This window comes from Dendrobates tinctorius, unplaced genomic scaffold (genome assembly GCF_039654945.1).
Source record: "Dendrobates tinctorius isolate UK_male_01 unplaced genomic scaffold, ASM3965494v1 ptg000015l, whole genome shotgun sequence".
In the NCBI taxonomy this organism is placed as follows: Eukaryota; Metazoa; Chordata; class Amphibia; order Anura; family Dendrobatidae; genus Dendrobates; species Dendrobates tinctorius.
The window spans coordinates 3487446-3501838 of NW_027361683.1; the positions used below are offsets into that span (position 1 = coordinate 3487446).

Genomic DNA, 14393 nt, shown 5'->3' on the forward strand with positions numbered 1-14393 from the left:
GGCAGGGTCCTCTCTCCTCCAGTACCAGGCGTGATTTGGATTAATTAAGATTATTGTACTTGTTTTTGTTATGTATACCCCTCCTCACATGTAAGGCACCATGGAATAAATAATAATACAGTATATGGAGGGCAGGATGAGAGGACAAATTTGGAGGACATGATGTGAGGACATATATGGGGGGAGGGTTAGATGACATATATGCGGTGAGGGTGAGAGGACCTATATGGGGCAGGATGAGAGGACATATATGGGGGAAGTGTGAGAGGATATATATGGGGCAGGTTGAGAGGACATGTATGGGGCAGGATGAGAGGACATATATGGGGGCAGAGTGAGAGGAAAAACATGGGAAAGGATGATAGAACATATGGGGGGCAGGATGAGAAGACATGGGGAGGCAGGATGGAGACATATTGAGGAGCAGTATGGAGATATATGGAGCCAGGATGAGAGGATATCTATGGGGCAGGATGAAAGGACATATATGGGGGTAGAGTGAGAGGAGAAACATGGGGCAAGATGATAGAACATATGGGGGCAGGATGAGAGGACATATGGGGAGGCAGGATGGAGACCTATTGAGGAGCATCATGGAGATATATGGGGCCAGGATGAGTGGACATCTATGGGGTCAGGATGGAGGCATATGGAGCCAGAATGAGAGGACATATATGGGGGCAGGATAAGGAGACATATGGAGTCAGGATGAGAGGACATATGTGGGGGCAGGATGGGGACATATGGGGCCAAGATTAGGGGACGTCTATAGCGGTAGGATGCAGACACATGGGGCGAGGATGGAGATATATGGGGCCAGGATGAGAGGACTTTTATGGGGGAAGGATGCAGACTTATAGGCCCAGGATGAAAGGACATATATGGGGACAGGATGGAGACAAGGGTGGAGGCAGAGAAGGGTTGGAGCCTTGGTGGAGTCACAAAGGGGCCCAAAAATTTTGCTAGTATTGGACCCTGAAATTTCTGGTGACAGTCCTGAAAAGAACTGTTCTGATTTTTATTTTCTGTAACTTGCCATCTACTATTTTTGAATTGGCTTCTTGTCATCAGCATTTCGGCAGCATTTTAGGAGCTGGAATATGATATTTGTGTCTATATATGGCCATTCAGTGATTGTGATGTAAATTGCAAACTGTTAAAGGTTTTGCTAACATGTTTTACATTTGTGGCATGAGAAATTGGAGTCCTTAAAGGGAATCTGTCACCAGGTTTTTGCTATGCAATCTGAGTGCAGCATGATGTAGGGACCGAGACCCTGATTCAAGTTATGCATCACTTAATAGTCCACTTGATGTAGTTTTTATAAAGTCACTGTTTTCTCTGCTGCAAATCTAGCAACTCTCTGAAAGTTGAGCTCTGTTTAACCCCCCTCCCCACTACCGATTGGCAGATTTATGTGTACACTGTGCATAGGGAGAAAGCTGCTTTACACTGTATGGACTATGTGGTGCATTGCACTGTATGGACTATAGGGTTCATTATACTGTACAGGAAATATGCTCCCAACCACCAAGTGCTGTGACTCCCATCCCTTCCTGCCTCTCCCCTGGCTGACTTTCCACATTTAATCCCATCACAGAAGAAGTCTCCAGACTCCTATCTTCCTCTCGTCCGACCACATGCACTACCTACCCCATTCCCTCACATCTTCTCCAGTCTCTCTCTCCTGTCGTCACAACTCACCTAACTGCAAACTTTAATCTCTCCCTCTCCTCGGGCATTTTCCCATCCTCCTTCAAACACGCCACCGTTACTCCATTACTAAAGAAACCTGCTCTCGACCCATCCTGCACAAGCAAATACAGACCAGTCTCCAATCTCCCCTTCATCTCTAAACTTTTGGAGTGCCTAGTTTATTCCCACCTTACCCGTTACCTCTCTACTCACTCCCTTCTAGACCCTTCACAGTCAGGCTTCCGCCTCCTACATTAGACTGAAACTGCACTCATCAAAGTGACCAATGACCTTCTGACAGCAAAACATAATGGTCACCACTCTCTGCTCATTCTTTTCGACCTATCTGCAGCTTTCAACACTGTTGACCACCATCTCCTACTCTCTAGGCTCCAGTCACTAGGCATTAAGGGCACTGCTCTCTCCTGGTTCTCTTCCGAAACATTTCTGTTTGAAACACAAATGTAACCCAGCAGGCTTTCGGGCCTGGGGTATTGATAGGGTCCGTGCCAGCATCCGGGGAGGTGACCTCAGGTCTGTGCTTGCTCAGCGAGAGTGCCAGTGGATTGCGGTACTTGATACCGTGGCACCGGCAGGTCTCAATGAGCAGTTGAGTTTTAGCTCCTTTTTGTAAATTCTTAAAATCATATATAACAATGCATCATCCTGGATTGTTCTAGTGTGTTTTTTATTTGTCTTTGTCCTTATACTTACCCTAATTGTTTTAATTTTAGTTGTTCTTTGATCGAGTAGTAGTTCCATTCTTGGATGGCTGAAGAGATAAAGACCTGTCTAGGGCCATGTAGATGTATACTCCCTCTCCCTTCTTTTTCCTGAAGCATTTGTTCTCATGAAGACAATTTTTCATGCACTTTAGCACTTTGATGTAATAAGTTTGCAATTTGTGGTTTCTTAGTATATTTTATTATTTTTTGTAATGTACAGTAATTATTATACATGACTGTTCTGTTTTTGAATTTTTGTCATGAATACATATTGTCATTTTTTATGTGATATTTATGATAGTTATAACCACTGTGTAGTTCATCCATATATTGATATACGGTAGTATGTATTGCACTATGTGGTTGTAATTTTTCTCCTTTACATTGCTTTATGCCCGTACACTGTGCTTACACATTGGGGTCTTTTTAGCACTATGGAGTTGAATATTTTCTCCTCCTCTATATTATGGCTTTATGCCCGTACATCTGTGCACACACACTGCGGTTCCTTCAGCGTCATGGAGTGAGACTTTATGATGCTCGGTACCTTTTACTAGCACTCCTATCTTTTCTTGTATTCATGGCAGTGAACTGGCTCTCAGTGCACATATCTGGGGATTCTGGCAGTACGGAACATCACTAGCGGCTCTGGGCTGTGACGTCTTACGTGTCAGTGAACACACTGGCGCGTGGCATCATGTAGTCATGCCGATGGGTGATGTAACTTCCGGGGCGGACTCCTGACACATGCGCCGCATGCAGAGCAGCTGCTTCTGTGGATATATAATGGTGGCCCATCATGACACACTGCACCGCACCTTGATAAAGAGAAACGAAACGCGCGTCGGTGGCGGCGGGCTTGGGTCCAGGCTGACACATTATGGGTAAGCACTTTGCTTAGTTGATATATGGCTTTCCTTACATACTCATGATTGATATTAGGATACGAATAAGGATTTCTATACATACCCTGTGTCTATGTCCATGATCTGTATAGCACTGTAGCGTTTTAGTATAATTTTATTAAGTGATCTTGGCCATCACTACCTGATCCTTTAGTGTATTATTGTTTGTGTTCTTTACATGATATATGTTAATAAAATTTATATATTTTTTATATTATTTTGGACATTTTTGCTCCATTATGGTCCTTTGGTTATCATGTATGGGCTATGAGGTGCATTATACTATACAGAAAACCATGGGATGCATTATAATATGCAGAATACTTCGGGATGCATTTTACTGTATGTACTATGGGGTGGATTATGCTATATAGATGACTATGGGCTGTGCATTATATTGTATGGACTATGGGTGCATTATACTGTATAGATTATGGGGTGCATTATACTGTATGGAAGACTATGGGGTGCATTATACTGTATGCAAACAATGATACAGTGTGCATGTTTATGTTGGGTCCATTATACTGCATGGAGGGCTGTATTGGGGTCATTATACAGTGTGGAGAATTGTGGGGACAATATACTGTATGTAGACCCATTATACTGCATGGAGGGCTGTGTGGCATCACAGTTGGAGGATCATACTGTGTTAGAGTCATTATACTTTTCCTGGGTAGTAGAGTGGTAAAGTACATTAGGTTCATCATACTGTGTGTGTGGCGATACAGTGTTTGTGTGCACTTTTGTTGGCATCACACTTCATGAGTGCAATAAAAGAGGGCTCCAGTAGCAGGTAAATTAGAGGCCACACAGTAAGATACAGTAGGTGCAGTAATAAGGACACATACAGCAGCAGTAGCTCTGCTTTGGGGTAACAGCAGGAAAAGGAGTTTCTGCAGGTTGAAGATAGATGGGGATGGTGCCTGAAATGTGAGAAGTCAGAGGTGTCTTTGCTGTAATCTCTGCAGCTGAGCCCTAGCTGGAGAAGCTGTCATGTTGGTCTGGGCCAGTTGGAAAAGACCGGAAAAGTGAATGACTCCAACAGAAAATATGCTAGCTGTAAATCACCATCAATAACTGTACTGTGATCTCTTATACGCTCTGCAGGACTGCTATTTACAACTATATGGTCATTATATGGTGATAATATCAGTGTTGGGCTTTGTATACAGATTTATTTTAGTAACAGTGAGGTCATCTGCTGAGGTTCTCCTACTTCTACTATTAGGGTATACCACCAGATTTGTAATCAGGGTTACCAGGATAGGGACCCACTCACTAGCTAGGGGTTTGTTTTTTTAAACAAACCTCTAGCTATGCCTCTGATGTATAGGGAGTGGATGGGAGATATACCTGTCCCCCAAACACTCCACTTTCAAGAAGTTATGGGTACTTTTAAACCCTGTGTCCATGGCTTGTATGGCAGATATTTTTGATAGAGGTAGCAAGAATAGGTACAGTTGTGCTCAAAAGTTTACATACCCTGGCAGAATTTTTGCTTTCTTGGCCTTTTTTTCAGAGAACATGAATGATAACACCAAAACTTTTTCTCCACTCATGCTTAGTGGTTGGGTGAAGCCATTTATTGTCAAACTACTGTGTTTTCTCTTTTTAATATAAAATGACAACTCAAACATCCAAATGACCCTGATAAAAAGTTCACGTACCCTGGTGATTTTTGGCCTGATAACATGCATAGAAGTTGACACAAATATGTTTGACTGGCTACTAAAGGTAACATCCTCACCTGTGACCTGTTACCTGTTTGCTTGTAATCAGTGTGTGTGCATAAAAGCTGAGTGAGTTTCTGGGATCCAGACAGACTCTTCCATCTTTCATTCAGCCACTGACGTTTCTGGATTGTGAGTCATGGGGAATGGAAAAAAATTGACAACGGATCTACAAGAAAAAGTAGTTCAACTGTAAAAAACAGCAAAGGGATACAAAAAGATATACAAGGAATTGATAATGCCAGTCAGCAGCGTTCAAACTCTAATTAAAAAATGGAAAATCAGGGGCTCTGTAAAAACAAAACCACGGTCAGGTAGACCAACAAAAATTTCATTCACAACTGCCATTTAAATTGTTCGGAATGCAAAGATAAACCCACAAATAACATCAGCTGAAATACTGGACTCTATGAAAAACAACAGTGTGGGTGTTTCAAGATGCACAATAAGGAGGCATTGGAAGAAAAATGGGCTGCATGATTGAGTCGCCAGAAGAAAGCCATTACTGTGCAAATGAGACAAGCCTCAAAACTTCTGGAGCAAGGTAATTTGGAGTGATGAGATCAAAATTGAACCTTTTGTCCACAGCTATAAACGTTACATTTGGAGATAGGTCAACAAGGCCTATGATGAAAGGAACACCATTCACTGTTAAGCACGGAGGTGGATCGCTGATGTTATAAGGATGTGTAAGCTACAAAGGCACAGGAAACTTGGTCAAAATTAAAGGAAAGATGAATGCAGCAAGTTATCAGCAAATACTGGAGGCAAATCGACCTGTCATTAGCAGCAGAGCAAAGTGAATGTTCTGGACTTGCCATCTCAGTCTCCTCAATATCATTGAGCCATTTTGTGTGATCTCAAGCGGGTAGTTCATGATAGACAGGCCAGGAATTTTCAGACACTGGAGGATTTTTGTCAAGAAGAGTGGGCAGCTTTACCATCTGAAAAATAAACAACCTCATCCACAACTACCACAAAAGACTTCAAGCTGTCATTGATGTTAAAGGGGGCAATACTCGGTATTAAGAAATGGGGAATGTGAACTTTTGATCAGGGTCAATTGGATGTTTTGGGTTGCCGTTTTGATTTTAAAACAGAAAAAACAATATTTTGCAATAAATAGCTTCACCCAACCACTAACCATGAGTGGAGAAAAGTTTTGGTGTTATCATTCATATTCTCTGAAAAAAGGCCAAGAAAACAAAAATTCTGCTGGGGTATGTAAACTTTTGTGCACAACTGTAAGTATAAGACAAAAGTATGTAATTCCTTAAAAAGGTTGACTCTCTAAGATAACCATTTTCTATATGAACAAAAATGGCATATGATATGACTCAAGATGTTTCTATAAGCCAAAGTGAAGATTTTGTTTTCTGATGGATCTGACTAACCAATGCATTACAAGGTCAGACTTTCATTTCAGTGATCGGCTGCTGTCTTTTAAATTCATGGCCGGTGTAGGCAATAAGCTGATTACATTTATTAAAAAAATGGTTGTCTTCATGAGATCTCCTTAATATTGATATGAGCTCAGAATAGATCTGACCTAACAGCCTGACCATACTAGTGGAGTGAAATATCTGCCACCATTATGCTATGTAACCATTATGATCTACACATAATACTGAATTTCAGGGCACATGTCTTGTGAAGCTGTTATGTTTTCAGTTAAGTAATAATTTGCATACAAGAACATACAGTATTTTCCAACAAACACATTTGATGAAAATATTTTTATTGTGATTCTCAATCTCTTCTATCAGGGAGATATTTTCCAATCCAGAATTTCTGGGCCTTTGTGACAAGTATTGTTGTAGAATTATCACAATTTAAGTTGACGAGTAAGGAATAAGTACAAATCTCCCTTCACTACTGTTGGCTCTATTGTGTTCTGTTGAGTAATCTTTTTTCCCTTGTGGCCAAGAAAACATTACGGTATCCTGTTCACATTGGATTTTATTCTCTAAAAGCTGGGGTCAAATATGTATAGAATTGTTCTGTGAACACGAGAAGAATGCAAGGTTCATCGAACGCTCTTCACATTAGGTCTTCTAATGGCATCTTTTAAACAATCTCACATTAATGCAAGTAAACAAATTGGCTCAAAGTACAAAAGACAGGTTTCATTTCATGTCAGATTCCATCTGTAAAGGTTCGGTAGCTCTGCAATTGTACGTGTTTTTACATTACTAAATTCTTTATCTACAAAAACAATTATTCCAAGGCCATAGGTGAAAGCAATTCCTCATTATATCTGAAGCCTTAGTGACCATCGCAGTTATTTGGTGGTGGGCAGTGCAGGTGTAAGGTGCGCAAGGCGATAATCATGGTTGAAGGGCTGCATTCCCATTCACTGGCACCAAACAAATCATTTTCCAGTGTTTTATCTCATGTAGGGTGCAGTACACTCACTTGCCGGCCATACGCCTCCTCTGTCTTCAGTTCTGCCTGCTCAGGAAAAACAGCACACAATGCAGGGGACACCAGGTTCGTTTCTGTGATGAATCGCACAGGGGAAGGGGGTGTCGACTTTGCTCACCTCGTGGGAGGGGAGAGAAGGACCCAGCAGGGATCGGCTCTCTGGCACCACCACTTGCCCCAGGTCAGTCAGGGAATGAACTGCATCGAGGGCAAAAAGTAGCTGGAAAGGCTTCCCTTATAGGTACGAGATATTGAGGCGCTCCCAGTGAGGGGGGGATATATATCACCAGTCCAGGCTGGGGATATATATCAATCTCTCGACCATCACTGCCAGAGTTCCTCACTAAAACAGTATGGTCTGCTGTCATCAGTTCCTCGTTCGAAATAAGCCCCGTCCATCAGCAGGCTTATATCAGGTCAGAAACTAACCCGGGTAGCATATAATAATCAACGGAGCATGCAGCCATGGGGATTCATGTATTGAGATAAAAGAGCAGCCTAAGATTAATTATATATTTAATCACCTAAAAGTGCACTTGAAATATACAGGCATATATTTACAGAACAATATGCAGGCAAACAGTCAAGAATGTAGTACAAGGATAGGGTATAGAGAGGCTGCAATTACCGTGTTATGTAGCATGTGACCACAGGGAGGCACTGATGGATCACAGGTCCAAATCTTAGTTACGGGCTTTCCTGGCCACATCAGCTAATGGATCCTCCTGCCAGTAGTAAAACTACACCCCAGGAGTGGAAGGACATCTCAATCATCCCTCACACCTCCCTGCTTTACATAGTGCTAGGGGGTGTCACATTCCTGTGTTCCACCATGCGCCCTTCCGCAACTTCCTCTTGCCGGGATAACCCATCAGCATTCCCGTGGTTGAGCGCCCTTTGGTGGCAAATGGCAAAGTGGTATTGCTCCAGTGTAGCATCCTACCATTCATCCCAGAGACCGTGTGCAACCAGCTGAGTGGGTTGTGGTCCGTCTCCACAATGAAGGGGTGCCCGTACAAGTAGGGCTGCAGATGCTGCAGGGCCCAAACAATTGCCAGGCATTCCTTTTCCATCGTGGAATTGGCCACTTCTTTTGGCAATAGCTTCCTGCTCAGGTACAGGATGGGATGCTCCGGGTCCGCTGTGTTGACCTGGCTGAGCACGGCACCGAGGCCAAAGTCACAGGCGTCGGTCTGTACTACAAAGGGCTGTGCAAAGTCAGCAGCTTGTAGTACTGGGTAGCTGGAGAGAGTGGTCTTGAGCACCTGAAAAGTGGTCTCGCAGGTGTCTGACCAGTCTACTGTAAGAGGCAGCTTTTTCTTGGTGAGGTCCATCATGGGCTTGGCCAGGGTTCTATAGTGTGGAACAAACCTCCTATAGTACCAAGCAGTCTCCAGGGAGGACATCACCCATTTCTTGGACCTGGAGGTGGGCCAGGATGCGATGGCATCCACCTTCCCAGGTTCTGGCTTCAGAACCACCCCCGCCTACCCTGTGACCCAGATAGAGGACCTTGCTGCTGCCCAGCTGGCACTTTTCCAGCTTTATGTTCAAACCTGCACGGTGGATCCTCCTAAGAACCTGCGTCAGATGTTCAAGGTGGTCCACCCAGGTGGGACTGAAGATGGTGATATCGTCCAGGTACGCAGTCGCGTACCCTTCAAGTCCATAGAGCAGTGTGTTCACCATCCGCTGAAAAGTGTCAGGGGCATTTGTCATGCCGAATGGCATCACGGTGGACTCGTACAGTCAAAACGGGGTGATAAAGGCAGAGCGCTCCTGGGCCTCATGGGTTAGAGGGATCTGCCAATATCCCCGACTCAGATTCATAATGGTCAGGTACTTAGCCCTGGCAACTGATCGAGCAGGTCATCGATGCATGGCATAGGGAATGCATCGGTGATGTGACAGCGTTGAGCCCCCGGTTGTCCACGCAGAACTGAGTTGTTCAGTTCTTTTTGGGGATAAGGACTACGGGCGATGCCCATGTGCTTTTGGATGCCTGTATCACCCCCAGCTTCAGAATCTCATCAATCTCCTGGCACATCTGCTTCTGCACCTCGAGAGACACCCGCTATGCTGACCACAGGATCGGGGGATGATTCCCAGTGTCCAAGTGATGGACAGCCAACTCACACCTTCCGGGAAGGCTGCTGAACAGTTCCCAGAAGTGGCGTAAAGTATCCACCAGCTGGGACTATTGGTCCTCGGAGAGCTGGTGACCAATCTCTACATCCTCAATAGATTCACCCGCCTTGGCTTGGGTGAGCAGAGACAAGGTTTCAGCCTCTCCTTCCTTGGAAAGCTGCATTCAGGGAGGGCACAGGCCTCCCGCTCATGATGGGCCTTCATCATGTTCACATGGAAGGCCTTCCTCCTTCCACGGGTGTGGTCTAGGGCGACCAGGTACGTGAAGTCATTGAGCCACTGGTGCATGAGGTACCTGAATCTTGAATCTACCTGAATCTTGTCCTGTGGTATTGGTGACCAGCACCCACACTTTCTGACCCACCTGGTAGGTCCTTTCACAAGCATTCTGGTCGTACCAGCACTTCTGGTCAGCTTTAGCCTGGGCCATATTGTCCGGCAGCAACCGCGACAAGGCCGTAGATCCGTTGACAATTCTTTTGCTTTCCCCATGACACACAATCCAGAAACATCAGTGACTGGATGAAAGATGCAAGAGTTTGTCTGGATCCCAGAATCTCACTCAGCTTTCATGCAGACTCACTGACTACAAGCAAACAGGTGAGAGGTGAGGATGTTACCTTTAGTAGCCATTCAAACCCATTTTTGTCAACTTCTGTGCATATTATCAGGCCAAAATCACCAGGGTATTTGAACTTTTGATCAGAGTCATTTGGATATTTTGGATTGTTATTATAATTTAAAAAAAGAAAACACATTAGTTTGAGAATAAATGACTTCACCCAACCACTAACCATGAGTGGAAAAAAAGTTTTGGTGTTATCATTCATATTCTCTGAAAAAAGGACAACAAAGCAAAAATTCTGCCGGGGTATGTAAACTTTTCAGCACAACTGTACATGACATTATGCAGAATTTGTCAGTGGCTTTCTACTCTTTTTTATGGAGGCCTATAAGTGTCATGATAAGATAGCTAACTGTGCAGTCCAAAATGCTCCTGGTCATTGTCCATCTAATCACAATATCTCTTAGTGCACTTAGGCCCCAGAGGTGTAAATAGGAGCTCTCTGGCTTTAACTGTGACAAAAAGTCACCATTCATTACCCTTTCTGGCATATATGTGTCACATTATAGTCAAAGATGTCCACCAAACCCTTCCTCCCAATTCACTAGATTTCTTGTCAACTTTTAGTCTATAAATGAAATTGGAAATGTACTATGTTAGGCGGCGAGTTCCCGCCATTGCACAGGGGGAAACTCTAGCCTTGATCTCAGTGGTCTCCTATTCTTCTTCAGCCGCAGAGGTTCTTGCTCAGCAGAGACGTCGGTCCCAGCATTTTGCTCAGGCTAATGTTATGCGTTTGGTTGCTGGTGCTGCCCCAGGTTCAGCTATAGCATTCAGCATTAGTCAGCAGCGAGCAGAAGCTCCTGGGACTAAGTCCTGCTTTTCTCCATCTGAGCATGCCCGTGAGACAACTGCTCATTGGTGGTCGGAGGTCACTTGCTCAGGTCCTCAAGCAGCTCGGATTGGGCCATGAGCAAGATCCTGGAAGGCTGCGGCTATAAAAGGATCACATGGTTGCACAGCCGTGCGCTAGTATAGACCATTTGGAGTGAATGTTGCATGCACGTATGAATGTCTCTGGTGAATGACTCATTATGAAACCCCTACCCTTGGTACGCATGTGTTGTTCAGCCTTGCCAGTTAGCGCCTAGGCTGATAGTGCAGGTAGGAGGCAGAGTCAGGGACTAGCATCAGCGCCAAGAAGTGGCTTTGCCTGTATGCCACTGTGCACTTGGTCTGCACTCCATAGTAGCCAGCATCTATTAGTGTCGTTCACAGGTGCGACGCTGTGCTCTTAGTGGGTCTAGAGAGGCTCACGTCCTTGGGGCAGAGTCTTGTGACCGTACACTAGCGCTAACTCAGCTGTGCCCTGTGACAGTCAACAGGGTACAGCAACTGTGTTCTGCAGTTCCGTGGCTTTGTGTAGCAACAGAGCCCATTGCTATTACACACTGGGTGGCGTTTAACCCACGTGTGTCCAGTGCGATACCGCCATATAGCGTCCGCCATTACCGGGCAGCAGGTTGCATCTCTGCATGGTGGACTTCGGAATGTGAACGCACCTTATTACTACCTTCTTATTATTTGGTGCGTTCCGCCAGCCCTAACATACTATCAGTCACAATAGGTAAATACTTTAACCTGTGGCTCATAGATAACCTAAGATGTGTGCACTTCTAAAAATATTTAGCACATTTTACCCCAGAGTGTTTGTGATACACCATGTTTAAAAATCTCCCCTTAAATTTGTATCCATGCACAGTTTTACTATGTCCTCATGCTAGGTAGTGTGCATGACATATTTGTTTTTGACTGAACTTTAACTGCTATTTTGTTGTTTTCTTAACTTGACAATATTGTAGGAAGCCAAATGACCTTTTCAGCTGACCCATTACAAGATCAGGTGCTGGGAGGTTGGCTGAGTATTTTGTGACATGCAGGATGATGAAAAAGAAGTAATTTCTCAAAACACCTAACCCTAAAATACGTGTTATGAGTCACACTGACCTTGCCTGCCAATGCTTCACATTGCCATCATACTGTAGCTAATAGAAATAACTTTTGCATGAAATGCTAAGTAGAGTAGTATTCATACTGTATTTGTTGCACTTGTAATAGATGAATGTACATGGTTTTTGTGGAAATGCCCTTGTGATAAACAGACCAGAGAATTTCTGCTTAGTTGACAAACATGATCCCAGTGGAAATACGTGTTCAGTATATATGCCCACTACTGAATTAGTGAGCACCTTTACAGAAGAGCAGAGAAAAGGAGAATATTTTACAATAGCTATGTGAAGATTCCTTTTCACCTGAGAAATGTGGATAGTTTTTTTTTTCAGACCCTGTTGCTTATCTCTGTAATTCATAATTTGTTTGCACCCTTTCTCCTGTAAACCATAACCATTATGTTTGCTATTTCTGAATAAATGGGCTTTTTGGTGGTTAAAATAATAATAATAATATTCTTGATTTTTATATAGTGCTATCATATTCATAAACCAACTTTGATGGATTATAAATGGGTTATTTTTTGCATTTATTTCAGATTCTTAAAACTGCCTCTTTTTACTGTAAAAAAAAATGTTGATATTATATTTGATGTAGTGATAACAATAAAAAATAGCTACACATCATCCAAGAACTTGGGTATTTTATTCCGGTAGGGATATTAACAAGCCATTAGGAACCAATATACCTGTATTATCCATAGGAAATTTTGAAATAGTAGTCAAAATCTAGCAATGATTACTGAGAGGGCCCATTCGCCTATTTGGCACACGAGGCACTAGTATAAGGCTGGTTTTACACTTACCGCTTTTTTTGTGGCCCGTTATTGCCGCCGTATCGACGCATTTTTTGTGGTCTGCCGTAATAACAGGCCGCAAAAAAGTTTGCAGAGTGCCATTTTTCATTTTTTCAATACTATGGAAATAGTATTGGAAAAAAACGGCGTACCGAAAAAACGGAAGTGACGGTGCACCGCAAAAATAAAATTCCGTTTCTTTTTGCGGCCCCATTGGATACAATGGGAATCGTGTCCTTATGCCATATAAAAGATCGAGCAAGCTCAATCCTTTATCACGGCTGCAAAAATGGACCTCACGGCCGTACGGCACATGGTGCACCATGGAATTTTTGCGGGCAGATTTTGCGGCCTCATAGAAATCTATTGAGCCGCAAAATCAGCCAGCAAAAGCACGGTAAGTGTAAAACCAGCCTAATAAATGGTATATGTTAAATGAAGTCCCTATCAGAACATTCACATTATGGCACAGCAACTTTAAATGAAGCCTCATAATCCTGCCTCTTGATTAAATAATAGCTCAAGGAATTGAAGTAGTTTGGGAACCTAAAGGACTATTAATGTTGCCAGTGCAGCTGTGGTAGACAGATTTCTATGTGTCACTACTGCTATTTGGTAAAAAAAAGTTGGATGAGTTTTTAGGTTTTGGAAAATTGATTCCATCTACTGCAATTTGTTTAAAAAAAACAAGCATAATGTTCTTTACTTACATATTCAATGTTGAGTATCTACCTCTATTCCTGATTTCTCTGCAGCAGTGGTGACTCACAATTGGACCTTGGGAGATCCAATCCAAAGTGGGAAAACCACTTTAAGTCTAGTTTCACACTAGCGTTTTTTTAGCGCTGCGCTTCATGCGCAATAGAAACGCATGCAAAAAGCATATCATGCGTTTTGCATGCGTTTGCTTTTTTAGGCGCATGTGTTTTAACCAGTTTCTAGCCATGTTAACTCTTAAAACGCATGCGATTTTAAACGCAGGCGTGCACATGCGCATGCCTGCGTTCCCATAGACTGTAATGTGATTTTTTGCGCATTCCGTGTGCAAGTGTGCGCATGTGGTTTTTTTACATAGGTCGGACGGACCAAAAATGCAACAGGTTGCGTCCAGCGCGCCTAGGCGCACACTACAAAAAACGCATGTGCACGAAAATGCATACGAACGCTAGATCATGCGCCCTCATGTTAAAGATAGGATATGGGAGGAGATCGCATGCGCACGGACGTGCATGAAGCACAGCGCTAAAAAACGCTAGTGTGAAACCAGCCTAACACAAAGTTGTGCATCTTTCCAACTAGACAACTCAAGTCAATAACTATTTCTATGCATAAACTTAAAAAAAAGTTGAATATGTATGTCAGTTGTTTGGAAAAGATTTCATTGTATTTGCC

At 43.3% G+C, this 14393-nt stretch overlaps 1 protein-coding gene across 1 annotated transcript in view; it reads left to right on the forward strand.

The window, feature by feature from the left end:
• The window catches only part of EPHA10 (EPH receptor A10), a 1119172-nt gene that overhangs the window by 464634 nt on the left and 640145 nt on the right, over positions 1 to 14393 (forward strand). The window lies entirely within an intron of this gene.